Source organism: Euphorbia lathyris, chromosome 10 (assembly GCF_963576675.1).
Source record: "Euphorbia lathyris chromosome 10, ddEupLath1.1, whole genome shotgun sequence".
Classification (NCBI taxonomy): Eukaryota; Viridiplantae; Streptophyta; class Magnoliopsida; order Malpighiales; family Euphorbiaceae; genus Euphorbia; species Euphorbia lathyris.
This window is the reverse complement of record NC_088919.1, coordinates 11,511,618-11,527,174: the sequence shown is the minus strand read 5'-3', so window position 1 is coordinate 11,527,174 and position 15,557 is coordinate 11,511,618. Positions and strand designations below refer to the sequence as shown.

At 28.6% G+C, this 15,557-nt stretch overlaps 1 long non-coding RNA gene across 1 annotated transcript; it reads left to right on the top strand.

Annotated features, from left to right (window-relative positions):
* Window positions 1-6,258: 6,258 nt before the first annotated feature.
* On the top strand, window positions 6,259-7,724 carry LOC136209764 (uncharacterized). Its single transcript, XR_010677656.1, has 2 exons — window positions 6,259-6,539; window positions 7,386-7,724. It is a non-coding gene; the product is annotated as an uncharacterized lncRNA (long non-coding RNA).
* The last annotated feature ends 7,833 nt before the right edge of the window (window positions 7,725-15,557 follow it).

Here is a 15,557-nt window from a genome sequence, read left to right as displayed (position 1 = left end):
CAGGTTCGGTTTAGCCCTAATGGAAGTTTAGGTATAGAGTTGATATCTAAACTTCCGTTTGGGCTAAACTGAACCTGTATGCCAACTTTAGGGACCAAATTGACCCTTAATTCGTACGTTAACGTGTTAGTGCGGGCATGTGTAATTTTGGACTAGTTGAAATTGATATTGGAAGTCTATTTTTAGTGGTAAAGTCCGAATTTGTTACTATCGTTTTTAAGAGTGCAGATTTATCATTATTGTACGAAATAATACAAATTTACCCCTAATGTTTTCAAGCAAAATCAATTTTATATCTGTCTAACGAAAAATTTGAGCGGGCTCGTTGGACTGTTATTTGACTACCATAACGATGTTCCAAACATGTTTGATGATAAATTGAAACCGTTTCGTGTATTTTGGCAGGTAGTTTGTAACTATCTTGGTAACACATTAAACATTTTAAACATGTTTAGTATATAATTACATACTTAAACTTGCCACGTTTTCTCGTTCGGCATTCTGAACTTATAGCTGGACCTATCATACACTTAAATTTATTAATTTTGAACCGTCCACACTCTTATTTACTGATTTGGAACGGTACCTAATAATTAAACTTTCAGCTAAGCATATCACATGTCATATTAGCTCATACGGGTTTCAGAGGTCCAAATTTGATAAAGTTCAGGGTGTCATCAATCAATTCTTCTCGTTTTTCTGTGTTATATTTCAAACACCGGAAAAATGTTTTAATTTCCGATTAAAGATTTCTCTTATCTAATACTTTTCGACAAACAAACCTAGGTGCGTAATTGTGTATTAAGCCATTTTAAACACTTTGACAGTTTTATAGTTATTTGTAAATGGGTTACTAACACAAACGCAATATACGTTTTTGACATAATTGATGTTTGAAAAGTCCGATATGACAGTTAAATAACGGTCAAATTAGTCTGTTCAAATTTTCTGTTATATAGTGATAAATTGATCTTGCTTATATATGTTAAGAGTAAATCTACCTTTTCTCGGAAAAAAAAAAAAGATAAATGTACCTTTCCCTAAAAACGAAATGGCAAATTTAAACATTATCCTTTAACTAAACGTTCAGTATCAATTTGGTCCAATCCAACTAGTCTAAAATGACATATGTCCGCTAAATATGAGAAAATGTAATAATAATTTTTAATATCCGTATCATTTTCAGGAGCTCGTAGGAGCAGTTCCAGAGGGATATGAAAATTATTTTTCAAGTAGATTTTTGAAACTATTAATTGAAGTATACAAAGTTGTCCGTAAATTCTGTGGGGATGAAGATTGCTTTCACAAGTATTTTGGGGAAAGCTGTGTTCGGTAAATAATCAAACCATATGATTAATGTACAACATTTGTATAATCAACCGTACTAGACAGTGAAATTTGTTAAGGGAAGATTAATCGTTGAAAGCTTGAAAAATTCGGTGTCAGTTGAAATTCCTTAAGATTGACAGCTGATGTTCTTGGATCTTCTCGATATATCGGTTACAGTATGAGAACGGATGTTCTTGTTGCAAGCACTCTAATCCTAAAATCAATAGACGTAATAATTACTCTGAAACAACCAACCCTTGTAATATTGAATGAAAATAGCTATTTATAATCTTATAGATGGAAGTTACTTGATTAGTCGAAGTTATCTCAATTTCCACCAACCAGGTAACTTCCATTTCTGAAACTATAAATAGTTGTTCATTCAATGGTTGTTTTTTTTTGGAGAACTTTAGCATCAGAGTGTTTGTGAGAAGAATATCATTTTTTTATTGTAGCAAGTACACCGAGAAGATCCCAAAACTATCAACTTTAAAGAAATTTCAACTGGTACTAAATTCGTTAAGCTTTCAACGATTAATCTCTACTTAATTTTTTACTATTTAGTTATTTAGTTTAGATGGGATGAGATCAGGTGTGACACATTTCTTATGGTGTAACAAGCCTTATTGTGTGACAAGGACCAATTTTGTAATTAACCAAAAGGAGGTGGCAAATTTGTAAATAAAAAGAAAGAGATTTTTTTTTATTTTTTTTCTTTAAAATGCATTTTTCCAACTTTTCCAACTTCATTTTCTAAAAAATTTTATACCGTTGGACTCGTTTTAATTAGACGGTCATTTTAAGATCCATGAAGCTCAAGTAAAAAAAAATTCTGGTGAACGGAATCCGGGTGGACGTTTTCCGGCGAGAAACAAAGTGCCCATTAAATTCTCAAAAAATTTCAGAAAATGTAAAATATTATTCTAAGAAACTTTAATTCTTGGATCGAAATGAGATTTCTTACGGTTTAGTCCCAATAAAACTTTTTCCTTAATTTTATCCATTTTACATGCTTCAACAATTTGTTGGGTCAAAACTGTAAGGAATCTCGCTTTGAGCCAAGAATTAAAGTTTCTTAAAATAATGTTTTACATATTTTGGAATTTTTTGATAATTTTCTGGGTACATTTTTTGTCCTACTTCCATTGTTCCAAATCAGTGTACCATTTGTTCCAACATAATACTTATATCAAGAATTTTCACATGCACCTTAATGAGCAAGTGAATTTACTCATTCACCGTTAGATATAGGCTTATTAAATTTAAGCCTCCAGATGCTTTGAATCTCCACCTTAGGATTCTAATAAGCATAGATCTAACGGTGAATGAACAAATTCTACTTGCTTATTAAGGTGCATGTGATCAAGACCGATACTTATATTGTTCCAACATAAAATTGTTTTATTTCTTTTCATTAAAATACATTTTCCCGACATTTCTACCATCGTTTTTCGAAATTTTTTATACTATTAGACTCGTCTAAATTAGGCAGTCATTTTAAGATCCCTGAAGTTCAAGTAAAAAATATTCTGGTGAACGGAATCCGGGTGGGCGTTTTCTGGCGAGAAAAAAAGTGCCCAAAAAATTCTCAAAAAATTTCAGAACATATAAAACATTATTCTAAGAAACTTTAATTCTTGGGTCGAAGCGTGATTTCTTACGGTTTAGTCTCAATAAAACTTGTTCCTTAATTTTATCCATTTTACATGCTTCAATAATTTATTGAGTCAAAACTGTAAGGAATTTCGCTTTGAGCCAAGTATTAAAGTTTCTTAAAATGATGTTTTACATGTTTTGAAATTTTTTGATAATTTTCTGGGTATATTTTTTTGTCCTACTTACATTGTTCCAAATCAGTGTCCCATTTGTTCCTAATTAGTGTCTCATTTGTTGCAACATAATACTTATATTGTTCAAACAGAAAAATATTTTATTTCTTTTCTTTAAAATATATTTTCCCGACATTTCTAACCTTGTTTTTCAAAAAATTTTATACTATTAGACTTGTCTAAATTAGACCGTCATTTTAAGATCCCTGAAGCTCAAGTAAAAAAATTTCCGGTCAACGGAATCCGGATGAGCGTTTTCTGGAAAGAAAATAATTGTCCAGAAAATTCTTAAAAAATTTCAGAAAATGTAAAACATTATTCTAAGAAACTTTAATTCTTGGGTCGAAGCGGGATTTCTTACGGTATAATCCCAACAAATTGTTGAAGCATGTAAAATGGATAAAATTAAGGAAAATGTTTTATTGGGACTAAACCGTAAGAAATCTGACTTCGATCCAAGAATTAAAGTTTTTTAGAATAATATTTTACATTTTCTGGAATGTTTTGAGAATTTTCTGGAAACTTTTTTTCTCGCCGGAAAACGTCCACCCGAATTCCGTTCACCGGAAATTTTTTTACTTGAACTTCAGGGATCTTAAAATGACCGTCTAATTTAGACGAGTCTAATAGTATAAAAATTTTTAAAAAATGATGTTAGAGATGTCGGAAAAATGTATTTTAAAGAAAAGAAATAAAACAATTTTCTCTATCATCTCTTTCATTTTATTTACCAATTTGTCACATTCCCTTTTTAATTATCATCAAAACTACATAGTTTTGTTATGTCACACAATAAGGTTATTGTCACAACTTAAGCTCTTGTCACGTTGGATCTCACTCCTAGTTTAGATTATGACAAATTTAATTTGTATAATCGAACTGTACGACTAATGTACAACATTTGTAAAACTATATGTAATCTCAATTTGCAATAATTTAATTATATGTAATTATTGATAACTATATGCATAAAAATTTGTTTCAATTCTTTTTTTTTTTTTTTTTGAAAGATTTCAATTCATTTATTGTAATCTGATTTTAATTATTTAAATTCACATGTTCTCAATTTGACATAGACCTGTTCATGGTTCGAGTCGGGTCCAACCGGATTTTACTTGTAATTAGTATGTCTAAGCCTAGCCTAGCCCAGCCCATACTATATTTATATTGGGCTCGGGCCAGGCTGGGCCTAATTAGGAGAACTAATTCCCAAGCCTAGCCCGGCCCGCCCAACTAATATATTTTATATTTAAAAATTAAATTAAAATGTTTTAATAATCAGTTAATTAGTTAATTAAATATGAAGTAAAAATAAATTAATTAAATATGGATCAGATTAGTACTTGTTGGTATTTCATTAACTGATCTACGTGAATTAAAAGAATATGGATGTCTATACATATAGTCTATTACTATTATAGGCATTATATTTAGTGGATTACTATACCCAGCCCCAATTTCACACTTCCAGCCCCGAAAAAAGACGTAACCGCCCTTTAACCAAAAATTGAAAATTCCAAACCCTCCCAAATACATTTTGATCCGAAATCAAAGACAACACGTTTGATGGAGAGCAATCCGTTATCACCGGGAAGAGACGAGAGTGATGTTGTGTCTGAAGTTGAGGTAATTTTCCGATTGAACTTTGTTTGATTTCTGTAAAAAAAAATTTTAAAAATTCGCTGGTTCGGCCCACGGGCGTGTGAGCATCACGCCCCACCATGTGGTGGGGCGTTTCACATTACTGCTTGCGTGTACTAAATGATGAGCTCAAGCGTATGCACGGATTGAGTATGGATGTCGTAAGTGAATGCGGATGCGTGTTGCCCATGACTCATGGCATTCCGTGTGCATGTGAGCTTAAAACGTATATTGACACAGATGAATCGGTCCGTGCTGACCGAATCCATCCTTTTTGGAGATCTCTTGCGTTTGAAGGTTTGAGTGACATACCAGTTACTGCTCCTGTCGCACCCTGGCTTCCGGTTGTTTCGCAGGTCGGGGTGCGTGGCCGGCTCGATCCGCCTTTCTGGTGTTTTAAGGGTTTCGAGTCGCCACCAATCATCACTTGGAAATATGTGTGTGCGGGCGTGATTGGTCGCCCTATCTGTTTGGATTGACTCTGTGTGGTTTGGTTTTGGTAAGGACGATCTTCGGAGAGATTCAAAGGTTCGTTTTTCCGGTTACGTGTAGGGAAGAGATATGATCCCACCCTACCCCGCCCGACGTATCGGTACTATTGTGATATTATGTGTTTGCTTATTTGCTTTGCTTTGAATTGTCGATATAAACCAGGCACTCTCGTGTTTTGGGGTCATTGGGTTTTATATTGAATTCTAATGACGTTTTCACATCGATTAGAATTAATTTGATTATGAATTCGAACGACGTTTTCACATCGATCAGAATTAATTTAGTTGAGAATTCGGATGATGTTTTCACATCAATCCGAATCGATTTGGTTTACGAATTCGAGTGACGTTTTCACATCAACCCGACTCGATTTGATTTATGAATTCGAGTGACATTTTCACATCAACCCGAATTAGTTCAGTTATGAATTCGAATGACGTTTTCACATCGATCCGAATTGATTTGGTTTACGGATTCGAATGACGTTTTCACATCAATCCGAATTAATTTGGTTAATTCTATTGATCCGAAATGACATTTCAGATTGATTTATTAGATTTTTTTGTAGTCGTGCATATCACATATACACGACGCATTTATACTCTTTTTTTTATTTAACGAACTAAACGATTTATATAAATTCGTAAAATAAAATCATTATTAAACTTAACGAAATAAAGTTTTAACGAACTGTATACGGCCCGAGTTGACCCATGTTTTAATGTTAGGATGAAGGGAATTTTAATTGTATATTTTTAACATTTGTTTAGCGGATGATGTTCAAGTTATACGATTAATTATCTTGGATCAACGATACCCGGGACCGGAGAATTAGACTTGAACCGACATGATTCAATTAAATGGGCTTATTTGTTCTAAACCAATTTAAAGGCCCAAAATTAACACCTATTTCTAAGCCCAGCCCCTTTGTGTAGATCCCCACATTTCCTCATTTCTTCTTCTCCTCTCTTCACTTTCTCGATCTTTCTTCTCACCCCTCACTCCCATCCATTCTCTCTCATTGGCTCCCATGGATTCCGGCCACTCTTCTCGCCATTCTCGCCCCGTCTACTCTTCTATGGGTCATTTTTTGGTCGTCTCTCTGTACTTTTGACACGGTTCGGACCGTTGGGTCCGTTTTTGGGCGATTCGGAGACGGTTGCCGTCCCTCACCTCCGATGACAAGTTCGAACTTCTGAGGGGGTGGCTCTAATCAGTGGGAACCTACATGCAAAGGTGAGCTATGAGGTTTGTGTCTCTTTTGCTCTTACTCCTCCTCGACCTCGGTTCTTCTCGGTTTTTTTTTTACGGGTCTCTGTTATATCTCTTGGATTTGAGATGCTATTTGGATTTTCTTAGTTGATGATGGGTTGTTTGCTGTGACTATTTGATCTATGATGCCTATGGGTTTATTCACTTTGTTGGTTTGATTTTTTTTTTTGCGATAATCTACTTCCTGTTTCTAATTCCCATTGTTACTTAAGTGAGTTTGATTTCTTTGTGTGAGAGAGTCTTTTAGGACTCTCAAACTGGGTTCAGGGATGCAACCAGAGCCATTACGGGCTCTGGAGGGTATTCCGATCCTCCGGACCGATTCGCCCCGGAATGAAACCTAAGTCTCTGTTCTTGTTTTAATGATATTGTGTGATGAAAAATGACAAGAATGATGAAGGAACAATGGTCTAGAGACAATTCATATAGATATACACATGAATGGATAAATTGGAAACGTGTTAACCTTGCTCTTTTGATTGATTGTTTGCTGTTACAATATTGAAGATGAGCTTGTTCTTTTGCTTTCCACCCCTGTTTCAGTGAAGCTCTTCTCCTATTACAGTGAGACGAAATTTTTTTCAACCCCCCTTTACATTGAGATAACAAAAAATTTCTCCCTTTTTACAGTGATGAACCTCTGTTATTTATAGTAAAAATTTCCAACTGTGAATTACTGAGTTTCATCATTTCTTTCTATTTCCAACTGTGCCTTGGTCTTTTTGCTTGTCCATTTTCACTTCTCGATGCCTGTTGAATGATATCATCTCATCTTTTTGGTAAAAATGCTGTTTGGTCCCTGAGATTGAATCTTTTTTGCAGATTGACGCCGTTGGACTGAATTCTGATCTGAATCTGACGTGGATCCGGATTGAATTTGAATTAACTTTTACCCGAGCTTGATGTGGATCCGGATTGAATTTGAATTATTTCTGATCCGAGCAGACTCCGTTTGACTTGTACGGATAAAATCCCGAGCTTTGGAATTTATTGGACTTGAATTGACAATTACCCGTGCTTTGGAATCGGAATTGAGCTAATAATTACCCGTGCTTCGAATAATTCTCCGAACTTCTGATTTGTTGGAACTTGTACGAATAATTTTCTGAACTTCCGATTTGTTGGGACTTGTACTACAATGAGATAATTCAGTCACTTGAATATGATTCGATCACTTTTTAGAATATTCTTGCATCGAGTGTGCGTTCTGATCTTGCTTTTTGGGGACAGCGAGAATTTCTGGGTATCTCAGACAGACGAGCGGGTTTTTGGATCCTATCAAAATTACTGTAAAAACAAAAATAATAAGAGAAATATTTATATTAATAATGTAATATTTATTTATTACTAAAAATTTCATTTTTAAGCGTTCAATTGTCGTTAATTTATTAACTTTTCAATTTTTGAATCCATTTGTCATAGTGCGTTATTTAGAAATTAACTATATTCTAAACGTTTAATTATAATATAAATCGTAACCAAAGTCAATATTAACTTTAACTTTAATATACGATATTACATCATAATTCGCAATTCAGACTATAGACATTTCTAGATATATTTTACGATAAATAAATAAACATTGAAATGTTAATTTGATTGATTGATATCTGAACCTTAATAAATTATAACCCGGATTCAAGCAAATTCAATTTTATTCTCAATTCTATTAAGTCGCATTTTGAATATAATTCGATATTACCGATGTATACCGAAATATGACAAATTAGTCTTAAGAGCACAATTTTTTCCGCAAAAATTATTTTCGAGATACTACCATATATTTTGGATAATTCATGAATTGTTCAAATTTTGAGTGAAATTTATTAAAAACTTAAAAATTGGCCCGGACAAAAATGGGTATCTACAGCTGCCCCCCTTTGTATATCTCCATTAAAAATGGAGTATACAAAGTACACATAGATAGCCATTTTTGCATTTTATTGAGCGAAAAAGTAAAAACTCAAAAAACAATGATCTGACTTGATTTGTGCTGATTTGATTATGAGATGCGAGCTTTTATAGCGACTCCCCGCAACTGATATGTGAGTGTTTAGAGCGGCTCCCCACAACTGATGGGTGAGTGTTTAGAGCGGCTCCCCGCAACTGACATGTGAGTGTTTAGAGCGGCTCCCCGCAAGTGATAGGTGAGTGTTTAGAGCAGCTCCCCGCAACTGATAGGCGAGTGTCTAGAGCGGCTCCCCGCAACTGATGGGTGAGTGTCTAGAGCCCGCTATCCTCACTTCCTTTAAAAACAAAGTAAATTTACTTTGTTTCAATAACGAATAGTATTGCGACATGTGTCTAATTAATTTAAAATAAATTAAATTATATTAAAAGTTGACCTGCTATTACAGGTTACCACTAAATAAGGAAAATTAAAGTTACACAAAGTAGAATATAATTCTATCCACCAAACTACTTTACGGAAATTGACACTACTTTACGGAAAATCTAAAAAACCTTTACAAATTTCCGTAACATTTCTATAATTTTCCGTAAATTAATTATTTTTTATTAAATTATTAATAAAAAAATAATTTTAATTATATCCACCAAACCACTTTACGAAAATTAACACTACTTTACGGAAAATCTAAAAAACCTTTACAAATTTCCGTAACATTTCTATAATTTTCCGTAAATTAATTATTTTTTGTTAAATTATTAATAAAAAATAATTTTAATTCTATCCATCAAACCACTTTACGAAAATTAACACTACTTTACGAAAAATCTATAAAACCTTTACAAATTTCCGTAACATTCGTATAATTCTACGGAAATTAATTATTTTTGGTAAATTATTAATAAAAAATAATTTTAATTCTATTCACCAAACAACTTTACGTAAATTGACACTACTTTACGGAAAATCTATAAAATATTTATAAATTTCCGTAACATTTCTATAATTTTATGTAAATTAATTATTTTTTGTTAAATTATTAATAAAAAAATAATTTTAATTCTATCCACTAAACCACTTTACGAAAATTGACATTACTTTATGAAAAATCTATAAAACCTTTACAAATTTCCGTAACATTTCTACAATTTTACGTAAATTAATTATTTTTTGTTAAATTATTAATAAAAAAATAATTTTAATTTTATCCACCAAACCACTTTACGAAAATTGACACTACTTTACGGAAAATTTATAAAACCTTTACAAATTTCCGTAACATTTCTATAATTTTTCGTAAATTAATTATTTTTTGTTAAATTATTAATGAAAAATAATTTTAATTATATCCATCAAATCACTTTACGAAAATTAACACTACTTTACGGAAAACCTAAAAAACCTTTATAAATTTCCGTAACATTTCTATAATTTTCCGTAAATTAATTATTTTTTGTTAAATTAGTAATAAAAAGATAATTTTAATTATATCCACCAAGCCACTTTACGAAAATTAACACTACTTTACGGAAAATCTATAAAACCTTTACAAATTTCCGTAACATTTGTATAATTCTATGGAAATTAATTGTTTTTGATAAATTATTAATAAAAAATAATTTTAATTCTATCCACCAAACCACTTTACGAAAATTTACACTACTTTACGGAAAATCTATAAAACCTTTACAAATTTTCGTAACATTTGTATAATTCTACGAAAATTAATTATTTTTGATAAATTATTAATAAAAAATAATTTTAATTCTATTCACCAAACAACTTTACGTAAATTGACACTACTTTACAGAAAATCTATAAAACATTTGCAAATTTCCGTAACATTTCTATAATTTTATATAAATTAATTATTTTTTGTTAAATTATTAATAAAAAAATAATTTTAATTCTATCCACCAAACAACTTTACGAAAATTGACACTAATTTACGGAAAATCTATAAAACCTTTATAAATTTCCGTAACATTTCTATAATTTTACGTAAATTAATTATTTTTTGTTAAATTATTAATAAAAAATAATTTTAATTCTATCCACTAAACCACTTTACGAAAATTGACATTACTTTATGGAAAATCTATAAAACCTTTACAAATTTTCGTAACATTTCTACAATTTTACGTAAATTAATTATTTTTTGTTAAATTATTAATAAAAAAATAATTTTAATTCTATCCACCAAACCACTTTACGAAAATTGACACTACTTTACGAAAAATTTATAAAACCTTTACAAATTTCCGTAATATTTCTATAATTTTCCGTAAATTAATTATTTTTTGTTAAATTATTAATGAAAAATAATTTTAATTATATCCATCAAATCACTTTACGAAAATTAACACTACTTTACGGAAAACCTAAAAAACTTTTATAAATTTCCGTAACATTTCTATAATTTTCCGTAAATTAATTATTTTTTTGTTAAATTAGTAATAAAAAGATAATTTTAATTATATCCACCAAGCCACTTTACGAAAATTAACACTACTTTACGGAAAATCTATAAAACCTTTACAAATTTCCGTAACATTTGTATAATTCTATGGAAATTAATTGTTTTTGATAAATTATTAATAAAAAATAATTTTAATTCTATCCACCAAACCACTTTACGAAAATTAACACTACTTTACGGAAAATATATAAAACCTTTACAAATTTCTGTAACATTTGTATAATTCTACGAAAATTAATTATTTTTGATAAATTATTAATAAAAAATAATTTTAATTTTATTCACCAAACAACTTTACGTAAATTGACACTACTTTACGGAAAATCTATAAAACATTTACAAATTTCCGTAACATTTCTATAATTTTATGTAAATTAATTATTTTTTGTTAAATTATTAATAAAAAAATAATTTTAATTCTATCCACCAAACAACTTTACGAAAATTGACACTAATTTACGGAAAATCTATAAAACCTTTATAAATTTCCGTAACATTTCTATAATTTTACGTAAATTATTTATTTTTTGTTAAATTATTAATAAAAAAATTATTTTAATTCTATCCACTAAACCACTTTACGAAAATTGACATTACTTTATGGAAAATCTATAAAACGTTTACAAATTTTCGTAACATTTCTACAATTTTACGTAAATTAATTATTTTTTGTTAAATTATTAATAAAAAAATAATTTTAATTCTATCCACCAAACCACTTTACGAAAATTGACACTACTTTACGGAAAATTTATAAAACCTTTACAAATTTCCATAACATTTCTATAATTTTCCGTAAATTAATTATTTTTTGTTAAATTATTAATGAAAAATAATTTTAATTATATCCATCAAATCACTTTACAAAAATTAACACTACTTTACGGAAAACCTAAAAAACCTTTATAAATTTCCGTAACATTTCTATAATTTTCCGTAAATTAATTATTTTTTGTTAAATTAGTAATAAAAAAATAATTTTAATTATATCCACCAAACCACTTTACGAAAATTAACACTACTTTAGGGAAAATCTATAAAACCTTTACAAATTTCCGTAACATTTGTATAATTCTACGGAAATTAATTGTTTTTGATAAATTATTAATAAAAAATAATTTTAATTCTATCCACCAAACCACTTTACGAAAATTGACACTACTTTACGGAAAATCTATAAAACCTTTACAAATTTCCGCAACATTTGTATAATTCTACGAAAATTAATTATTTTTGATAAATTATTAATAAAAAATAATTTTAATTCTATTCACCAAACAACTTTACGTAAATTGACACTACTTTACGGAAAATCTATAAAACATTTACAAATTTTCGTAACATTTCTATAATTTTATGTAAATTAATTATTTTTTGTTAAATTATTAATAAAAAAATAATTTTAATTCTATCCAGCAAACAACTTCACGAAAATTGACACTACTTTACGGAAAATCTATAAAACCTTTACAAATTTCCGTAACATTTGTATAATTTTACGTAAATTAATTATTTTTTGTTAAATTATTAAAAAAAAAATTAATTATATCCACCAAACCACTTTACGTAAATTGACACTACTTTACCGAAAATATATAAAACCTTTACAAATTTCTGTAATATTTGTATAATTTTACGTAAAATAATTATTTTTGGTAAATTATTAATAAAAAATAATTTTAATTCTATCCACCAAACCATTTACGTAAATTGACACTACTTTACGGAAAATCTATAAAACCTTTACAAATTTCCGTAACATTTCTATAATTTTACGTAAATTAATTATTTTTTGGTAAATTATTAATAAAAAATAATTTTAATTCTATCCACCAAACAACTTTACGTAAATTGACACTACTTTACGGAAAATCTATAAAATATTTACAAATTTCCGTAACATTTTTATAATTTTACGTAACTGACCCCCGAATTTAGATTTGTGATAATTTATCCCCCACCTTGGTTATTTTAAAGGTTTAAGGTGCAAAAATACCCCTAACTTTTTAGATTAGGAGCAATTTTACCCCAAACGTCTAAAATGGTCCAATTTTACCCCTAACGTTAGAAGCCAGGAGCAATTTTACCCCTAACGTTAATAAATTGGATTAATTTCAGACACTATTATAAAACACATATATTTTTGTTTCTTATTCTGCACAAATTGTATAACAATTCGTTTTTAAAAAAGAGATTTCATATTTTTTATAATTTAATAATAGAATTGGAGATTAATATTTATAAATTCGGTGATTTTTTTGATTTTTTTTGTCTAGTTCGTACAAAAAGACAATATATATTTTTTATTTTTTTTTCACATCCCAACATATGCTTGCGATCTGTTACTGATAAAATGATGCACATGTGAAATATAAATGACAAAATTCATGACCGAGAAGACAGTCAATTATTTCTCAAATTGAACCAATTTAAACGTTAGGGGTAAAATTGCTACTGGCTTCCAACGTTAAGGGTAAAATTGCACCATTTTAGACGTTAGGGGTAAAATTGATCCTGGCCCAAAATGTTAGGGGTATTTTTGCACCTTAATCCTATTTTAAACAAATAACTCATGAAATTGCTCAAGTGGAATAAATAACTCCTCAAGTTGCTTATTTGGAACAAATAACTCCTAAACCCTAAAAAACATTCAACATAATATTACATTAGATATAAAAGATTTCAAAATATCGGTTGCTACATCTAACTAATCTACTGATACGTTAACTAAAGCGCAAAAAAACTCCCGAAAAATTAATTTACGTAAAATTGTTCAAATGTTATGGAAATTTGTCAAGATTTTATGGATTTTACGCCAAGTATTGCAATTACTTAAAATAGTTTAGTGGATAGAATTAAAATTATTTTTATTAATATTTTACGGAAAAATAATTGCTTTACGTAAAATTGTACTAATGTTACAGAAATTTGTAAAGGTTTTATAGATTTTCCGTAAAGTAGTGTCAATTTTCGTAAAGTGGTTTGGTGGATAGAATTAAAATTATTTTTGATTAATAATTTAACAAAAAATAATTAATTTACGTAAAATTATAGAAATGTTACAGAAATTTGTAAAGGTTTTATAGATTTTCCGTAAAGTAGTGTCAATTTACGTAAATGGTTTGGTGGATATAATTAAAATTATTTGTTATTAATAATTTACCAAAAATAATTATTTTACGTAAAATTATACAAATATTAAGAAAATTTGTAAAAGTTTTATAAATTTTCGGTAATGTAGTGTCAATTTACGTAAAGTGGTTTGGTGGATAGAATTAAAATTATTTTTTTATTAATAATTTAACAAAAAATAATTAAGTTACGTAAAATTGTAGACATGTTACGAAAATTTGTAAAGGTTTTATAGATTTTCCGTAAAATAGTGTTAATTTTCGTAAAGTGGTTTGGTGGATAGAATTAAAATTATTTTTTATTAATAATTTAACAAAAAATAATTAATTTACGTAAAATTGTAGAAATGTTACGGAAATTTGTAAAGGTTTTATAGATTTTCCGTAAAGTAATGTCAATTTTCGTAAAGTGGTTTGGTGGATAGAATTAAAATTATTATTTTTATTAATAATTTATCAAAAATAATTAATTTCCGTAGAATTATACAAATGTTACGAAAATTTGTAAATGTTTTATAGATTTTCCGTAAAGTAGTGTCAATTTACGTAAAGTTGTTTGTTGGATAGAATTAAAATTATTTTTTATTAATAATTTATCAAAAATAATTAATTTCCGTAGAATTATACAAATGTTACGGAAAATTTTAAAGGTTTTATAGATTTTCCGTAAAGTGGTTTGGTGGATAGAAAATTATAGAAAGGTTACAAAAAATAATTAATTTACAGAAAATTATAGAAATGTTACGAAAATTTGTAAAGGTTTTTTAGATTTTCCGTAAAGTAGTGTTAATTTTCGTAAAGTGGTTTAGTGGATATAATTAAAATTATTTTTTTATTAATAATTTAACAAAAAATAATTAATTTACGGAAAATTATAGAATTGTTACGGAAATTTGTAAGGTTTTTTAGATTTTCCGTAAAGTAGTGTTAATTTTCGTAAAGTGGTTTGGTGGATAGAATTAAAATTATTTTTTTATTAATAATTTAACAAAAAATAATTAATTTACGGAAAATTATAGAAATGTTACGGAAATTTGTAAAGATTTTTTAGATTTTCCGTAAAGTAGTGTTAATTTTCGTAAAGTGGTTTGGTGGGTATAATTAAAATTATTTTTTTATTAATAATTTAACAAAAAATAATTAATTTACGGAAAATTATAGAAATGTTATGGAAATTTGTAAAGGTTTTTTAGATTTTCCGTAAAGTAGTGTCAATTTCCATAAAGTAGTTTGGTGGATAGAATTATATTCTACCTTGTGTAACTTTAATTTTCCCTATTTAATGGTAACCTGTAATAGCATGTCAACTTTTAATATAATTTAATTTATTTAAATTAATTTGATACATGTCGCAATACTATTCGTTATTAAAACAAAGTAAATTTACTTTATTTTTAAAGGAAGTGAGGATAGCGGGCACCTATTTATTTATTACTAAAAATTTCATTTTTAAGCGTTCAATTGTCGTTAATTTA